Source organism: Zalophus californianus, chromosome X, assembly GCF_009762305.2.
Source record: "Zalophus californianus isolate mZalCal1 chromosome X, mZalCal1.pri.v2, whole genome shotgun sequence".
Classification (NCBI taxonomy): Eukaryota; Metazoa; Chordata; class Mammalia; order Carnivora; family Otariidae; genus Zalophus; species Zalophus californianus.
In genome coordinates, this window is record NC_045612.1 from 16927521 (window position 1) to 16950677 (window position 23157).

Below are 23157 nucleotides of genomic sequence, written 5' to 3' on the forward strand. Positions count from 1 at the left end.
AACTTTTAAAAAGGACCCATACAAATAGTTTTAGAGAAACACAAACAATTCAGCTCAACTGCTGTCAGGGTAACGGAGAGGCAGTAGTCTAGACCAGGATTCAAAGGTGCCTGTTCCAAATGACATTCTAGGGCTTTTAGACACAAGTTCCCATAGAGATATGATGGCCTGTAAGAAATCGCTTGTCAGGGGGCGCCTGGGTGGCTTAGTCATTAAGCGTCTGCCTTCGGCTCAGGTCATGGTCCCAGGGTCCTGGGATCGAGCCCCACATCAGGCTCCCTGCTCGGCGGAGAGCCTGCTTCTCCCTCTCCCACTCCCCCTGCTCGTGTTCCCTCTCTCGCTGTGTCTCTCTCTGTCAAATAAATAAGTAAAATCTTAAAAAAAAGACTTTGGACAAATGACCTCTCTGAGCTATTAGACAGTCACGAAGTTATAGTTAGATTATTATGACTATTATTATAGACTCCCACTTAAAGAGGATAATTAAGGACCTACGTCCAAGGATCGTTCTGGTAATTAAATGAGATAATGCGCTTGGCTCTTTGGCAGGTAGGAATTGCTCAGTGAATGGTAGGCGCTCTTAGCCCAGTAGCAGTTACCGCTAATGTGAAAGTGGAGTTTCAAAGTCAGCCTGTCAGCTCAAAAACACATTAAAACTAGCGCTGTGAATTGTGTAAGACTGATGAATCCCAGACCTGTACCTCTGAAACAAATAATACATTATATGTTAAAAAAAAAAAAAGAAGATAGCAGGAAGGGAAAAATGAAGAGGGGGCAATCGGAGGGGGAGACGAACCATGAGAGACTGTGGACTCTGAGAAACAAACTGAGGGTTCTAGAGGGGAGGGGGTGGGGGGATGGGTTAGCCTGGTGATGGGTATTCAAGGGGGCACGTTCTGCATGGAGCACTGGGTGTTATGCACAAACAAGGAACCACGGAACACTACATCCAAAACTAATGATGTACTGTATGGTGATTAACATAACAAAATAAAATAAAATAAAATAAAATAACTGTTCCTGAAAAGTCCTGCAAATTTCCCATAGAGTGCACTATGCATGCTTTTCGGTCTCATGCTCATCGTGCGGCATACCCTTACTGGAGGGAAGGGCAAGTGAAATTGCTCTTTGTATGTCTTTTTTTTTCCGGCGAGGGGTGGGCACGGAGGGGGCGGCAGGCACACACAGTTTTGTGAGCATAAATTAAATGCGGTAGGACGAGACACCAGTGGTTTAGTACTATTAGGAAGCTGGCTCCCTCCAGTGTCATCTACTTGACAGCCCTACGCTTGGCTTCTTTCTTGTTCTCTTGAGACCAGTAATGGCTAACACTTCGCAAAGGCTAAGTTATCTCATTTAATTCTGACAATGCTCTTGATTTATTTATTGTTTCTTTTTTTAAAGTAAGCTCGATGCCCAACGTGGGGCTCAAACTCATGACCCGGAGATCAAGAGTCGCATGCTCTCCCGACTGAGCCAGCCAGGCACCCCAAATTCTTACAATACTCTTGAATGTGGTAGTTCCCATAATTATCTGCAATTTACACATGGAGAGCCTGAGACACCAGAGGTGTGTCCCGGCACTTGGAAAACTTGAACGTGTTCTGCAAATGTAGGGGATGATGATTGGGATGAAGACACTAGGGACAGAGATAGAAACGCGAACTTGGGCAAGTCTTATCCCCAAACTGGGCCTAGTCTTCTTATCGGTAGAATAGGAGGGTTAAACTCTTTCAAGGTCCATCGAAAACTTCAAGGGCCTAAATACAAAAGCTCAGAGTGAGGCCTACTACCTATATACCGTAAAGTAAATTATTCAAGACCAGATCGTAATAAGGTCACTGGTCCAAGTCTCTACAGCAGGTCTGTTCGGTTCACGTGTTGAAGCATCTCACGCATTGCCAAAGAGCCCCTTTCCTTTATGTTTAATTGACAAGCATGAATGCCTCGAAATGTTCTGCATGTTTTCTCCTTCGAGCATAATAAAAGGACCAAGGAACATTCCCAGTAAATCCTGCTTAGTGCCAGATGATACTTGAATAATACATCCTTGGCTCCTTTGGCGTGCCTTCCTGAAATACTTAATGTGTATTTTTCCATAAGACCAACAGGACGCATTTATTTTCCCGTGTTTTAATTACAAATGTAACATTAAGATTTTTCAGAGACAGAGACAGAAGGGAAGGAAGGAAGGAGGGCGAGGAGAGAGAGAGAGGAGAGAGAGAGACAGAGCCCCTCTGCTGTGACACATTTCCAATATTTTTCACTCCCAGATGCCTCCTTCAGTCCTTGTTCAGCTGCTTCAAGACTTTTCCAGCGTTCATTCAGTCCTTCCACAGGTATTTATGAGGCCGTATCATGTACCAGGCACTCACTGCTCTAGGAACTGAATATGCAGCAGTGAGTATGACAAAGTCCCAGCCCGGCAGCCCCGCATCCATGTGCCTTTGCTTCCCGCCACCTTTCCCGGGCCTTGGGGGGCGGGGCTGCACATTATATCGTACGCATTTTTTTCCATGGGTCTGCCTTCCAGTTCTTCCTTAAGGAGCTTTGATTTGGTTCCATTTCTCTGTTTCTGAGGAGGGTAGGGAGTGGAAAACCCCTTTGCATCATCTTTTGCTCAATTCCGTAACTGCTTCCAGGTCTGAAAGGAGATAGCAGTAGAGAGAGAGAGGCAGTCACATGCAAGTTAGAAGTGAAAGAAAATAGTAACTCTTCCTTTCTTTTTCTCTTTGCTTAACCTCAAACCTTGCCAGCGCCTCATTTTGGTTGGGAGAAACAAAGGAGAAAATAGCACAATCTCTTAGCAGTGGCACAAAACACGAATTGCTAAGATAGGGTAACTCGACTCTGTAGTCCAGGCATGCCCGAGACTCACAGCTGCACTGCATGTGCGTAAGTCCCAGTGGTTGAAAAGAGGCCAGGGTCACCTTGAACTCTGGAGATATCTCCGAGGTAATAACAGCAACAAAAACAAAATTCCAATAACAGGAATCCCTGGCCAGTCATGCAGCTCTTTCCAGCCTTCAACACCTGGACGGCACTTTCTCAAATACGAACAATGGGTGGATGCTTCCTATTGGGGAAAAAAAATTGCTTTTAGTATAATATTACTTAAATATATGCTAACATACAATGAGACATCCTCCTTATAATAGTTAAACAACTATAAAATCAGAATGGCTTTGCATATTACAGGCCAACAAAACCACAAAATCTACAAAATTCAAAATCACTAACATTAACTTGATGGATAATGTTGTTTTGCTGAAACTAAATCACCTTCCCCGAGTGAATATTGGTACGCACGTTATTAAAACACTGCCTCTGAATTAACTATGGTATTATCTGCCTTGGTTTGGAGCAAATACATCACTTACGCATTAGATTTCTGTTCTTTTCGCTTGGATCCAAAACAAAACAGTACTCTCTGGTTTTGGGGGGTTTTGGGTGTTTTTTTAAACGATTTTATTTATTTATTTGAGAGAGAGAGTGAGTCAGAGAGAGAGCACAAGCGGGGGGGGTGGGGGGAGGAGTAGAGGGAGAGGGAGAACCAGATTCCCCGCTGAGCAGGGAGCCCCACGCAGGGCTCGATCCCAGGACCCTGGGATCATGACCTGCGCTGAAGGCAGACGCTTAACCCACTGAGCCACCCAGGTGCCCCAAAACAGTACTCTTTGTATTGTAAATAGAAATGCAAAGTCTGAGGCTGAAATTGCATGACAGTACAGTTAGCCCTTGAACAACACAGGGCTTAGGGGCACCAATTCCTTGCACAATCAAAAAATCCACATATAGGGGCACCTGGGTGGCTCAGTCATTAAGCGTCTGCCTTCAGCTCAGGTCATGATCCCAGGGTCCTGGGATCGAGCCCCGCATCGGGCTCCCTGCTCCACAGGAAGCTTGCTTCTCCCTCCCCCCCTACTTGTGTTCCCTCTCTCACTGTGTCTCTCTCTGTCAAATAAATAAATAAAATCTTTTTAAAAAAATCCACATATAACTTTTGATGCTCCCAAATGTAACTGCTAATATCCTACTATTGACGGGAAGCCTTCCTGATAACAGGAACAGTCCGTTAACACATCTCTTGTATGCTGTATGTATTCTTACAATAAAGTAAGCTAGGGAAAAGAAAATGTCACGAAGAAAGTCCTAAGAAAGAGAAAATACATTTCCAGCACCGCACACCGCACAGCTGCGTATGAGGGGACCCCGCGTTGTTCAAGCCCGTGTTGTTCAAGGGTCCCCTGTACTTGGTTATAAGGTGACCACCCACTTAACACAATTCTGGCAGATGACTTGAGAACCACAGGTTTGGAAACAGTAGCGATTAGGAGCGTCAGATCCCCAGATCTGAGTTTGTATCCCGGCTCTGGCTTTGGTGCTTTCCAGTTGTTCCTTTCCAGGTGGACATGTTATTTAACCCCTCTGTTCCTCAGCACTCCTCCTCTATAAAATGCAGATGATAATAATAGTTCTTTAATTTCACCAGCGGAGACAGACGCCATGACCCACTTTCTAAGCATGCGGGATGTGGAAGCCTGGACCTGGAGAGACGCTCCGGAGCTCTCTTACTTATTTCAGAACTCCTCTGTAACCTGAGAACCACATGGAGTTGGGCAAGTTGAAAAAAAAAAGGTTCTCTGGCCTCCCCACCCCCCCCCCCCCCGGCCCATAACAGCATTTACTGTCCCAGGTTCCCGCTTACAGAGGGAGTGGAAGCTATGATTGGGCCTAAAAAGGGAAATAGCGGCAATGTCAGTGAACAGACAATTGAGAATCGGTTGAAGCCAGGCCACAGGACGGCTGTTTTTATCTGCAGCCCACCAATAAGGGCTTGCTTTTTGGCTTCCTGGCCTGGCATGAATCCCCTGATTCCTGAGGCCCCCAAGGTTGAAAATAGCCTAGCCACCTGCCAAGGGTCGGTATATTTTTAGGACCAGCAGGATTGGAAACAGGGCTCTGGATGCCTGGAACTTGAGCCAGGCCACTGGGTGGGTCCCTCACCTCCAGGGGGGTTGCTAGGTCCCGAGCTGTTGGATCAAATCCAGCAGCAGCCAGTCCCTGAGGAGGAGAGGGAGCTCTGAGAGGAGCAGATCGGAGGAGTGAAAACAGGTGAGGTTTGTTCATTTTAGGGGGGAGAATACAGGGAGAAGAGGGTGAGCGGGCACCCTTGCCCGGTGGGCATTTGGATAAAGGATGTAGGAAGGTTGTGTAAAGCGGAGGACCGCATAACAAGCAAAATTCACAACGCTAGACACTTCCTTTGTTTAAAAAAGGATAGTTAAAATTGATCTTACTGTCTTTCACTAATCTCTCAAACAAAAAGCCCAATACCTTTGAAATTATCCAAATTATAACAGACAGATCCAAAGATCTTGTTCTCCATTTCCTCTTATCTCCATCTCACTCAAAGGAAAAATGTTGTTGGGGCGCCTGGGTGGCTCAGTCGGTGAAGCGTCTGCCTTCGGCTCAGGTCATGATCCCAGGGTCCTGGGATCGAGCCCCGCATCGGGCTCCCGGCTCCGCGGGAAGCCTGCTTCTCCCTCTCCCTCTGTGCTCATGCTCTCACTCTCTCTCAAATAAATAAATAAATCTACGAAAATTAAAAAAAATAAAAAACAGGGACGCCTGGGTGGCTCAGTCGTTAAGCATCCACCTTCGGCTCAGGTCATGATCCCGGGGTCCTGGGATCGAGCCCCGCATCGGGCTCCCGGCTCCGCGGGAAGCCTGCTTCTCTCTCTCCCACTCCCCCTGCTTGTGCTCGCTCTCTCTGTCAAATAAATAAATACAATCTTTAAAAAAAGAGAGAGAGAAATGAATACTCCTTGTCTCACTGTGGGTCTCACTCTCTCCCTCCTTAGTGATTTAGCAAAGTCGTTCTTCCAAACCAACATATTCCTCCTAAGCAAACACACCCTTACAAAAAGAGAAGAGATGACTAAATGAGAGAGCGGACCAGGAGGACCTCACTTAATCTGGGAGCCCAAAAACACTTCCAAGAAAATAATACGATTAAAGTTAACTGTGCACGAACGTTCACCGCAGCTTTGTTTGCAATAGCTGCAAACTATAATCACCATCAACTGGTGAAGGGGTAAACAAGCTGTGGTATGTACATACAATGAAATATTACTCAGTAATAAAAGGGAATGAACTACTGATACACACAACACAGATGAATCTCAAAATAATTATGTTGTCAAAGAAGCCAGACCAAAACAAACACAGCATACCCTATGATCCCATGTCTGTAAAACTCCAAAAAAGGCAATCTATATATATTAAATACATACAGTACTTTGTATGACAGTTATACCTCAATAAAGTCATTTTTAAAAAGTTTAATTCCAGTATCGTGGAATTCCAGTACCCAGTGTTATATTAGTTTCAGGTGTATGCTATCAATAAAGTCATTTTTCTAAAATGCGAACTAATCTGTAGTGACAAAAGGCAGATCAGTGGTCGACTGAGAGTGGGGTAAGGGGGAGGCAGTGACTAAACAGGGTCATGAGGAAATTTGGGGGGGCGATTGATATATATGTCCACTATCTTGACTGTGGTGATGGTTTCATGAGTGGTACATATGGTTTCATATGTCCAAACTTACCAAACTGTACACTTTAAGTCCGGTTTGTTGCATATCCATATACTTCAATTAAACTATTTGAAGAATTTTTTTTAAAAGATTTTATTTATTTGAAAGAGTGAGAGAGCACAAGCAGGGGGAGCGGCAGGCAGAGGGAGAGGGAGAAGCAGGCTCCCCGCGGAGCAGGGAGCCTGATGTGGGACTCGATCCCAGGACCCCGGGATCACAACCTGAGCCGACACCAAGAGTCGGATGCTTAACCGACTGAGCCACCCAGGTGCCCTATTTGAATAATTTTTTTAAAGATGTTATTTATTTACTAGCGAGAGAAAGAAAGCAGGAGTGGGGTAGGGGGCAGAAGGAGAGGGAGAAAGACACTCCCCTCTGAGGGTGAAGCCTGACGTGGGGCTCAACTCGGGGCTCAACGTGGGGCTTGAGGGGAGACTCGATCCCAGGACCCTGAGATCATGACCGGACCCGAAGTTAACTACGTCCTTGACTGAGCCACTCAGGCACCCTGAAGAATATTTTTAAAATTGAATTTGATACCCGGAAGATGAATAGTGTGAAATCATGGTGCTGATGTGGGGCAGGGGGTGGCTCGGGGAGGAGAGCACTGCAGGTAGGGGGAAGGAGATGCGAAGTTTCTGAGTGGGGGGAAAGGGTATGACATGTTTGAGGAGTTCAGAAGAGTCCTATTTGGGGGCGCCTGGGTGGCTCAGTCGTTACGCGTCTGCCTTCGGCTCAGGTCATGATCCCAGGGTCCTGGGATCGAGCCCCACATCGGGCTCCCGGCTCCGTGGGACGCCTGCTTCTCTCTCTCCCACTCCCCCTGCTTGTGCTCGTTCTCTCTGTCAATTAAATAAATACAATCTTTAAAAAACAGCCCTATTTGGAAAGAGTTGAGAGATCCGAGGGGTAAGTGGCGGGAAATGAGGTAGAGAAAGCAGGGGAGATCAAATCATGTAGGGCCTCACGCACACCTATTCTTTGAGCAGATATTTGCTGAGTGCTTTCTATGTGCCAGGAGCTCTTCTGTTAGGGATTGTTTTAGTTTGCTAGGGCTGCCATAACGAAGTACCCCCCACTGGAGGGCTTAAACCACAGAAATTTAATTTCTCAGATTTCGGGAGGCTCAAAGTTGGAAGTCGGGGCGTCAGCAGGGCTGGTTTCTCCTGAGGCCTCTCTCCTTGGCTTGTAGAAAGCTGTCTTCTCCCCATGTCCTCACATTTCCCCAATTTCCTCTTCTTGTAAGTGTACAAGTCATACTGGATTAGGGCCCACACACGTGACCTCATTTTATAGTAATTGCCTCTTTTTTTTTTTTTTAAGATTTTATTTATTTGTCAGAGAGAGAGAGAAAGAGCACAAGCAGGGGGACCGGCAGGCAGAGGGAGAAGCAGACTCCCCACTGAGCAGGGAGCCTAATGTGGGGCTCGATCCCGGGTCCCCGAGATCATGACCTGAGCTGAAGGCAGAGACTTCACTGACTGAGCCACCCAGGCATCCCCATAATTGCTTCTTTGAAGGCCCTATCTCCAATACCATCATATTCTCGGATACTGGGGGATTAGGATTTCAACATATGAATCTTAGGCAGGGCACACTTCAGACCATAACAGGGATATAGCTGTGTACAAAACAAAGACACATGGCCTCATGGAGGGGTCTCATTCGAGAGGCGGGAGACGGAGAATAAACAATAGCGATAATAAAGTATACAGATGGTTGGAAAGTGGTAAGTACCATGGGGAAAAAAAAGTAGGGCGGGATGAGGGTTTGGGAATAGGAGCCGTGTGACAGCAGGTGGAGGCGGGGTGTGAAAGTAAAGAAGGAGAGTTACAAGTTTTGTTTTCCATCCTGGAGGAAAATGGAAAGCTATCGAAGGGTTTTCAACAGCGGCATGACATGAAATTTGTTTTTGAAAAAGATCACTCTGGGGGCGCCTGGGTGGCTCAGCCAGTTGAGCATCTGCCTTCGGCTCGGGTCATGGTCTTGGAGTCCCGGGATCGAGTCCCACGTCGGGCTCCCTGCTCAGCGGGGAGTCTGCTTCTCCCTCTGCTTCTCCTTCTGTGTGTGCTCGCTGTCTCTCAAATAAATAAATCTTAAAAAAGAAAATCACTCTGTTTATGGAAAATAGAATAAAGAGTAGGGGAGGCAGGTAGGAGGATATGGCAACAGTCCGGGGTCATACCACCCCGAACTAGGGCGGTAATAGGGGACAGGAAGAGGTGAACAGATTCAAGATACGTTAAGAAAATGCAATCAATGGGATTTGGTGACTGAATGTGGAGGGTGAGGAAAATGGACAAAACAAGGATGATTTCTAGGATTGTGTCTCACGTAACAAGCTGGATGATGGCATCATTCACTGGGATCAGGAGCACTAACAGAGGACCTGGTTTGGGAGAGAGGAATCATGACTTTGATTTTGGATGTGCTGAGTGAAATGCCTGTATGATACCCAAGCGGAGATACCCACTGGTCGGTGAGGTAGGTGGGCCTGGAGGTCAAGGCCCACATGGGCTGGAGGCACAGGTCTGGGAACCAGCAACATAGAAATGGTAAAGGCCATGGGAACGGATGAGATCGACCATGCCCAGCAAGCCGACTTTGTTTCTCTACTCCATTTGCTCTCCCACTCTCTGCAGTGACGTCACACTTCCTCCACCTTCTTCAAGACTTCTAGTACCCCTGCTCAACCAACACACAAACACACAACCCCCATCACCAGCTGGGTCCCAGATCCCAACCTCTTCTCCTGAATCTTGCCCACGATTTCCCTCTCTCTTCCGTATCTTCAGTCCATCCCTCTGGATTTTCTCCATTCCATCGTCGTTTATACACATTCACGCTTTTCACACGTTAATTTTTTAAAAGATTTTATTGATTTATTTGAGAGAGAGACAGAGCGCAAGCATGAGCAGGGGGAGGGACAGAGGGAGAAGACTGCTCCAGGACCCTGGGATCATGACCTGAGCCAAAGGCAGACGCTTAACCGACCGAGCCACCCAGGCGCCCCTATTCTATGTTTTTCCCTTCGTTTGTTAAACTTCTCCCAAGCGGGGTCTATTCTCACGGCCTCCCTTTTCTTTCCCACTCACTTCTCGACCTACTTGAACCTGTATTCCAACCCCCCATCCAATGAAATTTTTCAAGAAGGTTGGCAGGACCTCCGTGATCCTAAATCTAATGGGCATCTTTTCATTCTGATCTTCCTTGATATCTCAGGAGCATTTGTGACAGTTAACAGCAGTTGAGAGCAAGCATTGTTCTCTTAAAGTTCCAGGCTCACGTCAGTCATTTATGAACAAAGCATCTGACAAATACTCAAGTCTAAATGACCACAGCTTGTCTGTTGTTCTCTCAGGTGAAAGTGGAGTTCCATGAGAAAGCAGCTGGCTCAGTGTGTAACTCCACTGGGCAAGTTACTATTTTTTTTGAGACTACCATCATACTTTTTTTTTTTAAGATTTTATTTTTAAGTCATCTCTACACCCAACGTGGGGCCCAAACCAACAACCCCGAGATTGGGAGTCACACGCTCCCCCGATGGAGCCGGCCAGGCGCCTCTGATGTAGGAAATTGGTTAGGGTTCGGGGCCAAAGGCCAAGAAAGAATTCTTGAGACGTCTTTGGTGCAAAAAGGTGGCTTTACGGGGCGCCTGGGTGGCTCAGATGGTTAAGCGTCTGCCTTTGGCTCCGGTCATGATCCCGGGGTCCTGGGATCGAGCCCCGTGTCAGGCTCCCTGCTCAGTGGGGAGTCTGCTTCTCCCTCTCCCTCTGCCTGCCGCTCCCCCTGCTTGTGCTCTCTCACTCTTTCAAATAAATAAATAAAATCTTTATTTAAAAAAAAAAAAAAGGTGGCTGTATTAAAGCACGGGCACAGGACCCATGGGCAGAAAGAGCTGCTCTGGGGTCAGGAGGAGTGGCCCATTATATTCTTTCAAGTTGGGAGGGGTGAGGGACAGCGCAACCTTCCAAGGCATTTTGGAAACAAGGTTTCCAGGACCTTGAGGGGGTCAGCTATTGTTAGGAAAAGGTCGTTTATTACTTCTTAGTAACAACTCAGTCATCTCAGCCAGGAGACCCTTCAGATGTATTTCGGTGGGTCATATGCTTGGGGGATGATTGCCAACACATATTTGGGAGTGGGGGTAGAGATAAAGGAAGTTTCCAAAGGAATTTCTATATGTTTAAAGTAGACTCACAGGATCCTGGGGAGTCAGGCTAAGATTGCCTTTTGCCCTTAGCAAAGTGTCAACATGGAGGCAGCTGAGCTCCTAGAGGAAGGTCACTCTGCCTGTTTCAAGGACTTTCAATGGGCTGTGAATAGTAAGGAAATTTAATTTTTTCTTTCTTTTTCTTAAAGATTTTATTTATTTATTTGACAGAGAGATAGGGAGAGCCAGAGAGCACAAGTGGGGGTAATGGCAGAGGGAGAGCAGGACCCTGAGATCATGACCTGAGCCAAAGGCAGACGCTTAACGGCTTAACCGACTGAGCCACCCAGGCGCCTCTAATTTTTTCTTTTGCCTTTGTTCCCCACATCACCTCTACCATCATACTGCAGCAGGAGAGCGAGGTTCTTGTCTCACAGAGTCAAAGAACGAATCTGGCGGACAATGTAGAGTGAGCAAAGCGGTAGAATTTTATGAAGCAAGGATACAGAAAAAGCTCTCAGGAGTGAGAGGGGTTCCGACCGAGTTGCCAGTGTAAATCTCCACCAACAGTCTTTTATTTAAAACTGACCAGGGAGCTTGTGGCCTTAACATTCTTGTGACGTCTTGATTTGAGTAAGGACTGGTGATAACATCTTTAATGGCTTACTTCTTTGGGGTCTGGTCATTCTTTGTGGTTACAATGTGATTGCCATAAAAAGACCGCACCTCTGATGTCCAGGGCAAGGTGGTCTGGTTTGTTCCCTTATCTCTGGTTTTGTTCTGCCTCAGCATTTCTGGGATTTTTGGTGAGCTTCCTCACGTAGTCCCCTACCTTAGCTCTCCCTGCCTAGCCCCGCCTGTCCCTTACTCAATACTTTTTTACACAGAAGTGCTCTAGGCATACTTCCTGTTTCGTCACACAGAATATTAAAAAGACCTGTACTCAAGGGTTGAGATTTAATAAGATTAATACTTCTCACTGCTTTTTTTTTTTTAAAGATTTTTAATTTTTTTTTAAAAGTAATCTCTATACCCAACATGGGGCTCAAACTTACAACCCCCAAGATCAAGAGTCACGTGCTCAACTGACTGAGTCAGCCAGGCGGCCTGTCTCACTGCTTCTTCAGGTGTAAGTGAATTTGTCTTTTTTCTTCAAGTGTGTGGTGACAAAAAGTACAATGACTATTAGTACAGCCTAACTGCCTTGATTCATGGTTCACCCACCATTGCTTTTGCACCGTCAGTGAAAATGTCCACACAGGAACAAAAAAACCCCTATTATTATGGAAATAGTTTTGACCTTGGGGGGCCTTGGAAAATGACCTGGGGGGGGCGGACAACGATTTGAAAATCATCCTTTCAGATTTGTCAAGATTTACCCCTAACCTGATGAATCACATTCCCTGAGAGGTGGATAGTGGAAAAAAGCGGGGTTCTGTTAATATGGAAGAGGAACAGGATCATCTTGACAGTGTAAAAGAACAAAAATTCAACTGAGTAAATTCAAAGACGTAATTGGATTTCTTCAGTGATTCATGAAGGAGACAGCATCCCTTCTAGCAGAGAGAAGCATGCTGAGTAGTTATACAAAAATGAAAGGCTTTTATAGGCAGGAATGTGGTGGGACAAGGAAGTTAATAGCAAAAGAAAAAAAATTATTTTCAGGCACGGTCACCTTCCCCTAAAGGGAAGGGCAGGGGGGCTAATCGGTGCACATTACCTCACTAGGGCCGATCAGGAAATTCCAGACTCATTGGTTTAAAACTCCACTCCTTGGGAGAGGCTGAAACTAGGAGTTAAGTCTTGGTGGGGCTTAACATAAGTGACTCCAGTTTGGACCTTTGGGCTTTTGTTTCTATTTAACAATAGCCAGTCAAATGGGCGCCTGGGTGGCTCAGTTGGTTAAGCGACTGCCTTCGGCTCAGGTCATGATCCTGGAGTCCCGGGATCGGGTCCCGCATCGGGCTCCCTGCTCGGCAGGGAGTCTGCTTCTCCCTCTGACCCTCTTCCCTCTCGTGCTCTCTGTCTCTCATTCTCTCTCTCAAATAAATAAATAAATAAAATCTTTAAAAAAAAAAACAATAGCCAGTCAAATGTCTGTTTACTCACAAGACAAAACAGGTTTAGTGGGATAATTAAGGGGGGAAATGGCATAATGAAAGGTTTGAATTAAGATAAATTTTTGCTGATTACAGGGCTTATCTAGTGTATAACTGTTGGAGTGGGTGGCTGAGTGGAGGGGAGGGTCTTTGGAAACCGGGAGATCAAGGATAATGGGTGGGTTGACCATGTGGACTTCGAAGGCCCCCAGGATAAAGGCAGCAGAGCTTAGTAGAAAGGAAGACTAAGAACCAGTTGTTAAAGTCTCCAGTGGATAGAGAAGAGAGGCTAGAAGTTCAGTCAAAACAGGGACTAAGATGAAGAAGCATTAGCACAGCTGAACAGAATGGACTTCAAAGGAGGGAGTAATGGTTTGAAAGTGGTGTTCCCCAATGTGGAGGACACTAACCATCCGCCCCCAGCCTATGGAATGTGGGGTGTTGAGAGATGAAGTAAACACTATCTGAGAAGGCTGCAAAGGAAACGGTGTCCTCAGAGGAAAATCAGATTTCCATTAATATAAGGAGGTGGAAAAAATTGTTCAGAAAACATGTTGAGGATGAAAAGAAGTGTGATAGTTGTGTAGTGGCCATTCCAAAACAGGCACGATGGAAGTTTTTGGTTGCTGAGAGAAGAGTAGAACTTGGTGTAATGAGAAGAAACTGAGTATTATGGTAAGAAATATACTTGGGAGCTGGGGGAGCAGGAATGTATGACTAGAGGGACTTAGAGCTGGGAAAACACCTCTGAAAATAAGCCTGTAACTACCCTAGATTTAGCCCTGATAGTCTCTGGGAGGACCAGGCTATAAAAATTAATAAAGGGAAATAGAGCCTGGAGGTTGGACAGGGGGAGCTCTCACACCCTACCATTCCTCTCAGTTGCAAACCCAACAGGAAGAGAAGGACCTGGCACCCAGATACTATTTTACGGTCCCAGCAGGAGGAAGAAAGGCTTTCCTCTTCCCCCTGGCAACAGCCCAGCCAATGAGAGGCAGTCACAGCTCAGCCAATGAGAAGCCACTATACTTAGAACTCCCAGTTTCCTCCAATGAACTTCTTGTTTACGACTGTCTTCCCCCCCCAATAAAAGAGCCTTCCTCTGCTTTGTCCCCTGGACTTGCCGCAGTTTGCTTGTCCTAGATTGCAGTCCTCTGCAATTCCTGAATAAACACAGTTTTTGCTAAGTAGCTGCCAGTTTATTTATTTTTATTTTATTTTTAAAGATTTTTATTTATTTGAGAGAGAGAGAGAGCAGGAGCAGAGTGGGAGAGGGAGAAGCGGACTCCCAGCTGAGCAGGGAGCCTTCCGTGGAGCCGGATCCCAGGACCCTGGGATCGTGACCTGAGCCAAAGGCCGACGCTTGACCGACTGAGCCACCCAGGGGCCCTGGCAGTTTATTTTTTTTTAAGGTTAACAAGACAGACCTCCAGGATTCAGCCTAGATTTGGAAAAAAAAAGGCCAGGAGGTTATCAAGTTCTAAGGATACTGGGGCAGGATGGAGTGGGGTGGATGGGAACTGACCATCTTGTATTTTGTTAGACTAAAGGACACTTCACTTGGTTTGTTTGTTTGTTTGTTTGTTTTTCAGAACCAAGGAGTAAATGCCTCGAAGTATGCAAATCCATACCTCTTAAGAGATGGAAATGACTCCAGCTTTGAAATGAACTCCAGTTTCTAACAATCTCATTCGAGTTATTTAAAATTATAGGAGTGTTGGGGCGCCTGGGTGGCTCAGTTGGTTAAGTGACTGCTTTCGGCTCAGGTTATGATCCTGGAGTCCCGGGATCGAGTCCCACATCAGGCTCCCCACTCAGCAGAGAGTCTGCTTCTCCCTCTGACCCTCTTCCCTCTCAGGCTCTCTGTCTCTCATTCTCTCTCAAATAAATAAATAAAATCTTTAAAAAAAAAAAATTATAGGAGTGTCTACCACAGCACCTATTCACTTATAACAAACCGCCATTAAGTGCTATAAAATAATATTTTTTAAAAAGACTATGAAGTTATTATCAATGGGACCAAAAAGAGCCAGGATTGTTCCTGGTTTAAATATTTTAAGATACTACTCCAACGAAACCAAAAAATAGGATTTGTTACCTATACCTAAATAATCTCCACAGTTTTAACCTGAATAAAGTCACTTGGTATGTCACGATTTTTTTTAAAGACTTTTATTTATTTATTTGACAGAGCGAGAGAGAGGAGAGAGAGAGAGCACGGGAGGCGGGGGGCAGCCGGCAGAGGGAGAAGCAGGCTGCCCTCTGAGGAAAGAGCCTGATGCAGGACGCAATCCCAGGACCCTGGGAATCATGACCAAAGGCAGACACCCAACCGACTGAACCACCCAGGTGCCGCTGTCATGATGTTTTTAAGGTAACATGACTACAACTAATTACTTCCATCGTGGTCAATTTTACCTAAAATGCTGCTGCGCTGGTAAATGACTAAAGGCAAGGAAGTGGTTAGAGTTGCTGATGAGTAAATTACCATAGCGGTGTATTCTTGCCTATTTTCAGAGGCTTGCTAGTGTGGCCACAGATGAGTAGCACTGGACCAAAAACTCCTTGGTCCTTTACGATCACAAAGGGACAGGCAATCATGGGCTCTCCATCACTGCCAAGAATATACAGTTACACAAGCTTACGCAAGCTCAAATACCACTGGCCAAAGTGTCCTTTGATGACATAATCATTTGTAATTTAGTTTTTATAGGTTCAATACGGTTTTATTGGGAGGTTTTGCTTCAAAGACGAGGAGCTCATTTGGGTGTGTGTAACCAGATTAAACCAGAATTGGCTTCTTAAACATGGAGTTTAGGTATTTTGAATGTTGGAATTCATTTATTTATTTTTTATTTTATTTTTTAAAAGATTTTATTTATTTATTTGACAGAGCGAGACACAGCGAGAGAGGGAACACAAGCAGGGGGAGTGTGAGAGGGAGAAGCAGGCCTCCCGCGGAGCAGGGAGCCCGATGTGGGACTCTATCCCAGGACCCTGGGATCATGACCTGAGCCGAAGGCAGATGCCTAACGACTGAGCCACCCAGGTGCCCCAGATTTCATTTATTTAAGTAAAGTTACTGATCTCAATATATGTCTAACCTCTGATTTTACTCCAAATACCAACATTAAAAATGACTTTTGTAGCATTATATAAAGAACCTCAGCATTTATATAATCACTCCCATTTTACAGATAGGAAAACTGAGGTTATAAGAAGCAAACTTGCCCAAGGTCCCATACAGCTAGTAAGTGCCAAAGATCAGGTTTTAACCCAGATCTGAATGCTTCTCTTGTCAATGCTCTTAAGCCCCGCACTGCAGTAGGGTGTACCTGCCTTCTGCAGTGGACCTTTGGAAAAATATTTAAAACTGGATTACAGGGCGGGGCGCCTGGGTGGCTCAGCTGGTTGAGCGACTGCCTTTGGCTCAGGTCATGATCCCGGAGTCCTGGGATCGAGTCCCACATCAGGCTCCCTGCTCAGCGGGGAGTCTGCTTCCCCCTCTGACCCTCTTCCCTCTTGTGCTCTCTCTCTCTCTCATTCTCTCTCTCAAATAAATAAAAAAAAACTGGATTACAGGGCTGTCACTTCTGAAGTATGAAATCACATGGGCTGAAGTGAAGTCTAATTATATACAAGCTACATCTTAAGTAGTTGTTATTGCAAGATCTCCCTGCCATGGTTTTACTCATCCCAATCATTAAAATCATCTGTGCCTCTGTGATGAAATGTTCCCAGATGGGCTGTGGCGTGCATGCTTACCTTAACAACATTGTTTTCAGGTATATTAAGTTTGGTCTGCCTTCCAAGTTTGCCCATGAAGTGAGTAGATAAGTGGGTGAGTGTGACGAGATACACCCTGGACGCTTAATGAAATTTTAGTCCTGCCCTTTGGCACATTCCTTCAACAGCGTGTCCCCAAAGATTTTATTTATTTATTGACAGAGAGAGACACAGCTAGAGAGGGAACACAAGCAGGGGGAGTGGGAGAGGGAGAAGCAGGCTTCCCTCGGAGCAGGGAGCCCGATGCGGGGCTCGATCCCAGGACCCTGGGATCATGACCTGAGCCGAAGGCAGACGCTTAATGACTGAGCCACCCAGGCACCCAACAGAAGTATTTTTAAAAGTATTTCTTAAACTTAAATATTTAAGTTTAAAAAAATAGAAATACATTTTATGGAGCACCTACCAGATTCCCAGATAGAAAATCCCAGATTGGTGTGTGTCATTTATGAGAGAAGCCAAGGAGTGAAGCACGAAGGGTTGGGTCACGGGAAGTGCAGGCGTTGGAAAGGAACACAGACCAAGGATGAAGACAGGAGGATAGCAGGAAGCTACTTAGGGTACGATGTGGGATCTTCCTGACAACCGTTAAAATTTCCAGGCAAGGGGCGCCTGGGTGGCTCAGTCGTTAAGCGTCTGCCCTCGGCTCAGGTCATGATCCCAGCGTCCTGGGATCGAGCCCCACATCGGGCTCCCTGCTCAGCGGGAAGCCTGCTTCTACCCTCTCCCACTCCCCCTGCTTGTGTTCCCTCTCTCTCTGTCTCTCTCAATGTCAAAAAATAAATAAAATCTTAAAAAAGAATTTCCAGGAAAGTTATCAAATTTAGAAAATGCTGTGTGTCAGGATTTCTCGTGGGAACTGGTGAGACTCATCTGGGTTTAATGTGGGACAGAACCAAAATGGCACTCACAAATGTCAGAGAGCATAGAGCCGCTGATGTATGAGGACATAGACGCATGAAAATCCCCTGGAGAGCACTGTCATATAATCTGGGATCAGGGGTGACCCAAGCCAGTGTCTGGCCTACACCACCAATAGATAGTAGGGACTGCCCTTGAGTTTTTGTGATCAAGTTGACCAGTCTCAGTGGCCCATCGTCTTTTTTTCGTTCTTCATCAGTTCTCAGATTCTTCATAATAATCATTTTCTTGTCCCGAGTGCCTTCGATGTTGTAGTCTCTTTACAAGCATGGCATTATTTCTTCTCTTCAGGCCATCATCTGAAGGCAGGCTTGGCAAATGAAGGCTCTGAGCCCAGGGAAGTGAAGCAACTTACCCCAGTTTCCACAGCCCATGACTCCATGCTTCTTCCCATAAACCACACTGTCTCATACGCCCTGTTCCACAGTCATCTTCTATAGTCAAAAGGAATTCCTGACCTTTGCTTCTTCGCCCTGAACACTATGCCCAAGACCATGTCCCTGTCTTGGTCAACGTTGTCTAGTGTGGTGAATAGAGAGCCTTGTGTAAATGTGTTGTAACCCCACAGGTGCAAAGAGTACAGGTGTCCTGGTTGCCACAACAGAAGACAACAACCATCCTTAGCTCTGCCCACAGGCTCACTATGTCACAGTCTCCTCTTGGTGTCCCTGAGGCCACCTCAAGCTCCTGGAGCATGAAAAATGCTCCCACCATCTAAAGAATAAAACAAAACCATTCATACATAGTGTTGACATCTAGCAGGCAATTCAGTAAATGTTCTTGACTAATTGGTCATTTCGTAATTTTTATTTTTCTAATATGGGTCATTGGGTGAAGGGGACGAGAACTACAGAACCATGTTTCTGTGGTTGATTCTGTAAGTTTGGGTGAGGAATCATGGCAGGAGAAAGTCTATTTCCAGGACCTTGAATAGATATTTCTGGCCAGGCCTGCCACAGACTTGTCGTGGTCCAGCAACCTCATTGTACAGATGGGTGAATTTTGAGGCCTGGGATGAAGAAAGGATTTGCCCAAGGTCATACAGCTAATTGGTGGGACAGTGGAAATCAGTTCCTTCTTTTGCAAAAAGTACTCTAGGCAATTCAAACTGTCTCTCTTCTCTGCCACCAAATGCCTGCTATTATGATTCCTATTACTTACTTCCCCCGCCCCCCAAAATGAGCCATGGCAAGAATGAAGAGGACAGGAGCTCTGGGCAAAGGCTTCCAAAAGGAATAGCAAGGCAATTATGTCTGAACAGTCTAGAATTAAAGGCATGGCCTCCAATGCCTTTGTATGCCTGGATTTGCCATGTGTCTGGGTTGTCAGCCAAGGAGAATGCAGTTGAAGCCGTGTTGATGCTCCCCCCTGTTTTAGCTACATCTTCCAGTCCCAGCCCCTGTCTCAAGGTAACGGGAGAGCTGAGCAATATCCCCCACTCCTCTCAGAAGGCCCTTCTCAAACTGACCTGGGGATCCAAAGTTGCTCACCTTTATAAAGGCTATGAGCAATCAGTTCTCCCTGAGTCCTAATCCCAAGACTGTCCATGCTGATGCCTAGCAGACCACCTCTCTCCCGAAGTAGCTAACACGGGCTCTACCAGAAAGGGAGATCATTTGCTTTTCAATAAACAACTGCTGACCCACGACCCTGCACGGCGTGAAGCGAGGCCATGAGGATACAGAAAATTGACCCGTGCCTGCCCTCAATGAGCTCCCAGTCAAGTAGGGGAAGCAAACCTTCAACAACTTCACAGATCAGCCCACCATAAGCACTTGGCTATAACACATGAGGCACCAATGCTACATCCTGGGGCTGCAAGCATGGACAAGACCAAATCCAGCCCTCATCACCTCAGGGACAAACAGGAGAACAATGACAATAACAGTGTTTAACTGCCGCACAAGAGGTCCGCTTAGGAGTTGAGGAAACTCTGAAGAGAGGGATCCAAAGGGAGGGTTGGTCACGAAACGATTGTGCCGCGCCGCTGAGAAAATCCTGGGAAGACACCAGCTGGACTGAGGCAGCAAAGGCCTCAAAATGAAACGATGAACTCTTTGTCTTCGGCTGGTAAATCAGATTCCCTGTGAGCTAGATAGCCTCAGGCCAGTTTCTTAGAGCTTGGGGCCAGGACAAGGACCTTCAAGGGGAAGGTTTTGCCTGAAGGAGTTGCTGACACAATTGTGACGCAGACTGAGATTCCTCCTCCTGGAGCCTCCTCCAAAGTTCTGCTCCCTTGTGATCTCTGTGAAGGCCTTTCCCAGAAAGAATCCTAAACTACTTCATTCTGATAGTCACCTATCAGATACTCCCTGGTAATAGCAGTGTCTCCCAGACTTGCCTGAAGAGAAGCATCCAATTAGGAATGTGTACTGTTGACCTTGTTTTTCTCCTGGTCTGACACTGTGTTAGGATATGAAATGCCTATTTGGTTTTCCTCCCCGATTCTGGCACAGAGCTCCTAAAACCCTCGGAATTTCATAAGTGATGAGGGTGATACACGTGTCTTGATGCTTATAACAAACCCCCTTCAATCACACATGAGCTTCTGTTAATGAGGTAATTTTTGGAAAGCAGGAGGGTGGAGACTAGATGCAACCAACCACATGATTGGAAGGTTGAACCTGGCAGTCCCACCCCGCTGACCTCTCAGGTTGGGAGAGGGGCGGGAGGTTGAATCAATCACCAATGGCCAATGATTTAATCAACTATGCCTACGTAATGAAGGCTCCATAAAAACCCAAAAGGAGAGCATTCGGGGAATTTCCAGGTTGGTGAACCAGAACACTTCCATATGTCACCATGCTGGGCCCCCAGCTCCACGGGGACAGAAGCTCCTTTGTTTGGGACCTCTCCTTACATATCCTTTCACATCCTTTGTAAGAAACTGGTAATCGAGGGAGTAAACTGGTTTCCTGAGTCCTGTGAGCTGCTCCAGCAAATTAACTGAACCCTAGGCGGGGGGGGGGGTGGGGGGGTGGGGGGGTTGGGGGCATAGGCACCTTTGATTTATAGCCAGTTAGTAAGAGGTATAGGTAACAACCTGTACTCGCGATTGGTATCTGATGCAGAGGGCAGGCTTGTAGGACTGAGCCCTCACCCTGGGCGATCTGATGCTATCTCCAGGTAGATAGTGTTACCCTTAAAAAAATAAACCTACCCATTTTTTTACCAGCAAAAAGGGAGCTTATTCAAGAATAGCAGAGAATTGCAACCTGGGACAAGCAAGCTCTGGCAAAACCATAGGCAAGCCTAGAGAGGTGGAAGGACAGGAAGGCTCTTTTATCGAGGGAAGGGGGGCAGTTGTAAACAAGAAGCCCATTGGAGTAAACTGGGAGTTGGAAGTATAGTGGCTTCTCATTGGCTGGCCTGTTGCTGGGTGAGGAGGAAGCCTTCCTTCCTCCGGCTGGGCTAGTAAAGCAGTATCCACCTGCAAGGTCCTTCTCTTCACGTCGGTTCAGTAATCGACAACGGGGGTAGGGTGTGAGAGCTGCCCCTGCCAAACCCCCTGACTCCATTTTAGTGAGGTTTCCCTGTATTCATTTTCACAATAGTGTCAGAATTGAGAGGAAATGTAGGACGGTGTCAGAGAATTGTTTTGGTGGCATAGAAAAGCCTATACTTTAGAACTGTTGGAGCAGAATCTTACCTGGAAATTTCTATTCAGTAAGTCTGGGGAGGTTCTAAGAATGTTTCTAACAAGGACTCCAGGTGATTCTTCCCTTCAGGCCAATTGGGAAACCATGATGTAAAGCATTACCCCAGGAATTTGCAATGAAGGCTTTGATTCCAAATGAGGAATCTCAAACACACATACCTAAGTAGTAGAGTATAAAGGCTTTTAATAATAAAACAGACCTTACGTTTGAAGAGCATCCTATAGTTACATTATCACATATACTATAAATATCACCACATTAGAACCTCCTAAAAGCCTAGGAAACTGGGTAGGCCAAAGATTCTTGTCCCTATTTTAGGGACGAGGAAACCTGCCAGAGTGTAGCTTGTAATATAATTGGAGAAAAAAAAACAAATACACATTAAATGATGCAAGAACAACACAAAGCAAGATGCCTACTTTTGCAAAAGAATACTTTATAACACGATATACAGGGCCTGAAGGGATATGGAGCCCAAGGGTAGCCTGAAGCAAATAGGAGTCCAACGCCTCCTTTTTGGCTTTGGACGTATTTCTGCCTTCAGAGACTCAGTTGTTTTCTCTGTCACCATGAAATTTGTCTACATTGGATTCTCATGTGAACTGTACCAGTTACATTTTCCACAAGCACATATTATACCACAAACCAGTCTGACCTGCAAGGGAAGTACACGCTTTGGAAGTACACCTTTTGCAATCGCAATGCTCTGCTGTCTAACCAGTTTGTGTTTGCAAAATGACATGTGGCTGGGACAAAATGAAGAGGTCCTAGTGAAGCCTGGCCTGGGCTCCTTTCTGGGCCTACTTAGGGCTTCAGATACAGTGGAGTTGAAGGATTTCATTTCATCCAACTATACTGATGCCTTTTCTGGATTAGGCATTGTGCTGGCAGCTGTGGGTCACTTTGAGGAATTCATAGTTTAGGTAGGAGAGAAAGGAAGACATAATACACAACTAGTGATTACCTAAGTCAGGAAGAATTGCAAAGCAGTATAAGCAACGCTCTATGGCGATGGAGCTGGAGTTAATAGTCCTCATGGAAGATCCTAGAAGGTTTGTTGGAGGAAGTAGCATTTCCACTGGACCTTGAAAGACAGGTAGGTATTCCAAAGACAGAGAAGGGAATCGATGAGCAAAGGCATCGGAAGCCTGAGCCCAAGGGACGCCTGGCAGCCCATTGCTGGTGTGGGACAATCGAGGAGAATTCTTGGGGCCTTCTACTTGTAGGGAGGGAACATGAAGCAGGCTGCATCTTCCTCTGCCTTTCTGAACAGCATTAACATTTAATTCTGAGTATTCCATCTCTGATGATATTTTAAGGGGCCTATGACCATTACCGACAGTGCGGCTTCCTTTCAAGGGGGAGTATTTAGGGCAGGCAGCGTGCTCCCTGGCCCCACTGTCTTCCAGGGAGGCCTGGTTTATTGCGTTAGGGTATGGGGGTGCATCAGAAAAGGATTACGGAGGACCTCCTATCCCATGCCCAGGGATTGTGGGCACCTTCTGAGACACTGAAAGGTTTTAAGCAGAAAAGTAACAGGTCCCCTGTACATCTTAGATAACTCCCTCTGGTTGCCGTCTGGGAGATGGTGTGGGCAAAGGCAAGCGTGGAAGCAGAGAGCCCAACCAGGAGGCTACTGCGGAGCTCCAAGCAAAAAAGGTCATGGGGTCTACACAGAGCCTGTAGCACCGAGGACGGGGTGGAGAAAGGGGGTTGATGAGATGGGCGGTAGAAATCAACTAACCTCGGGTACTCACTGTGTGTATGGGCGTGCGTGTCTGTGCGCGCCTGGGGCATCAAGGGTGACCGCCCGACAAGTGCAAAGGGAGATGACCCTCACGAAGGGTCTCCGGTCTCCTCAAGGGGCGCGGGAGGGGAGGGGAGGGGAGGGAGAGGTGCGGGACAGCAGGAAGAAGTTGGGAGCACGGGGAAGGAACAAAC

At 46.3% G+C, this 23157-nt stretch overlaps 1 long non-coding RNA gene across 1 annotated transcript; it reads right to left on the bottom strand.

Annotated features, from left to right (window-relative positions):
* Positions 1–2132: 2132 nt before the first annotated feature.
* LOC113931524 lies at positions 2133–23110 on the bottom strand. The gene is made up of 3 exons (XR_003522737.1): positions 22974–23110; positions 2931–3076; positions 2133–2644 (listed from the first exon to the last, which is right to left on the bottom strand). It is a non-coding gene; the product is annotated as an uncharacterized LOC113931524 (long non-coding RNA).
* Positions 23111–23157: the final 47 nt, after the last annotated feature.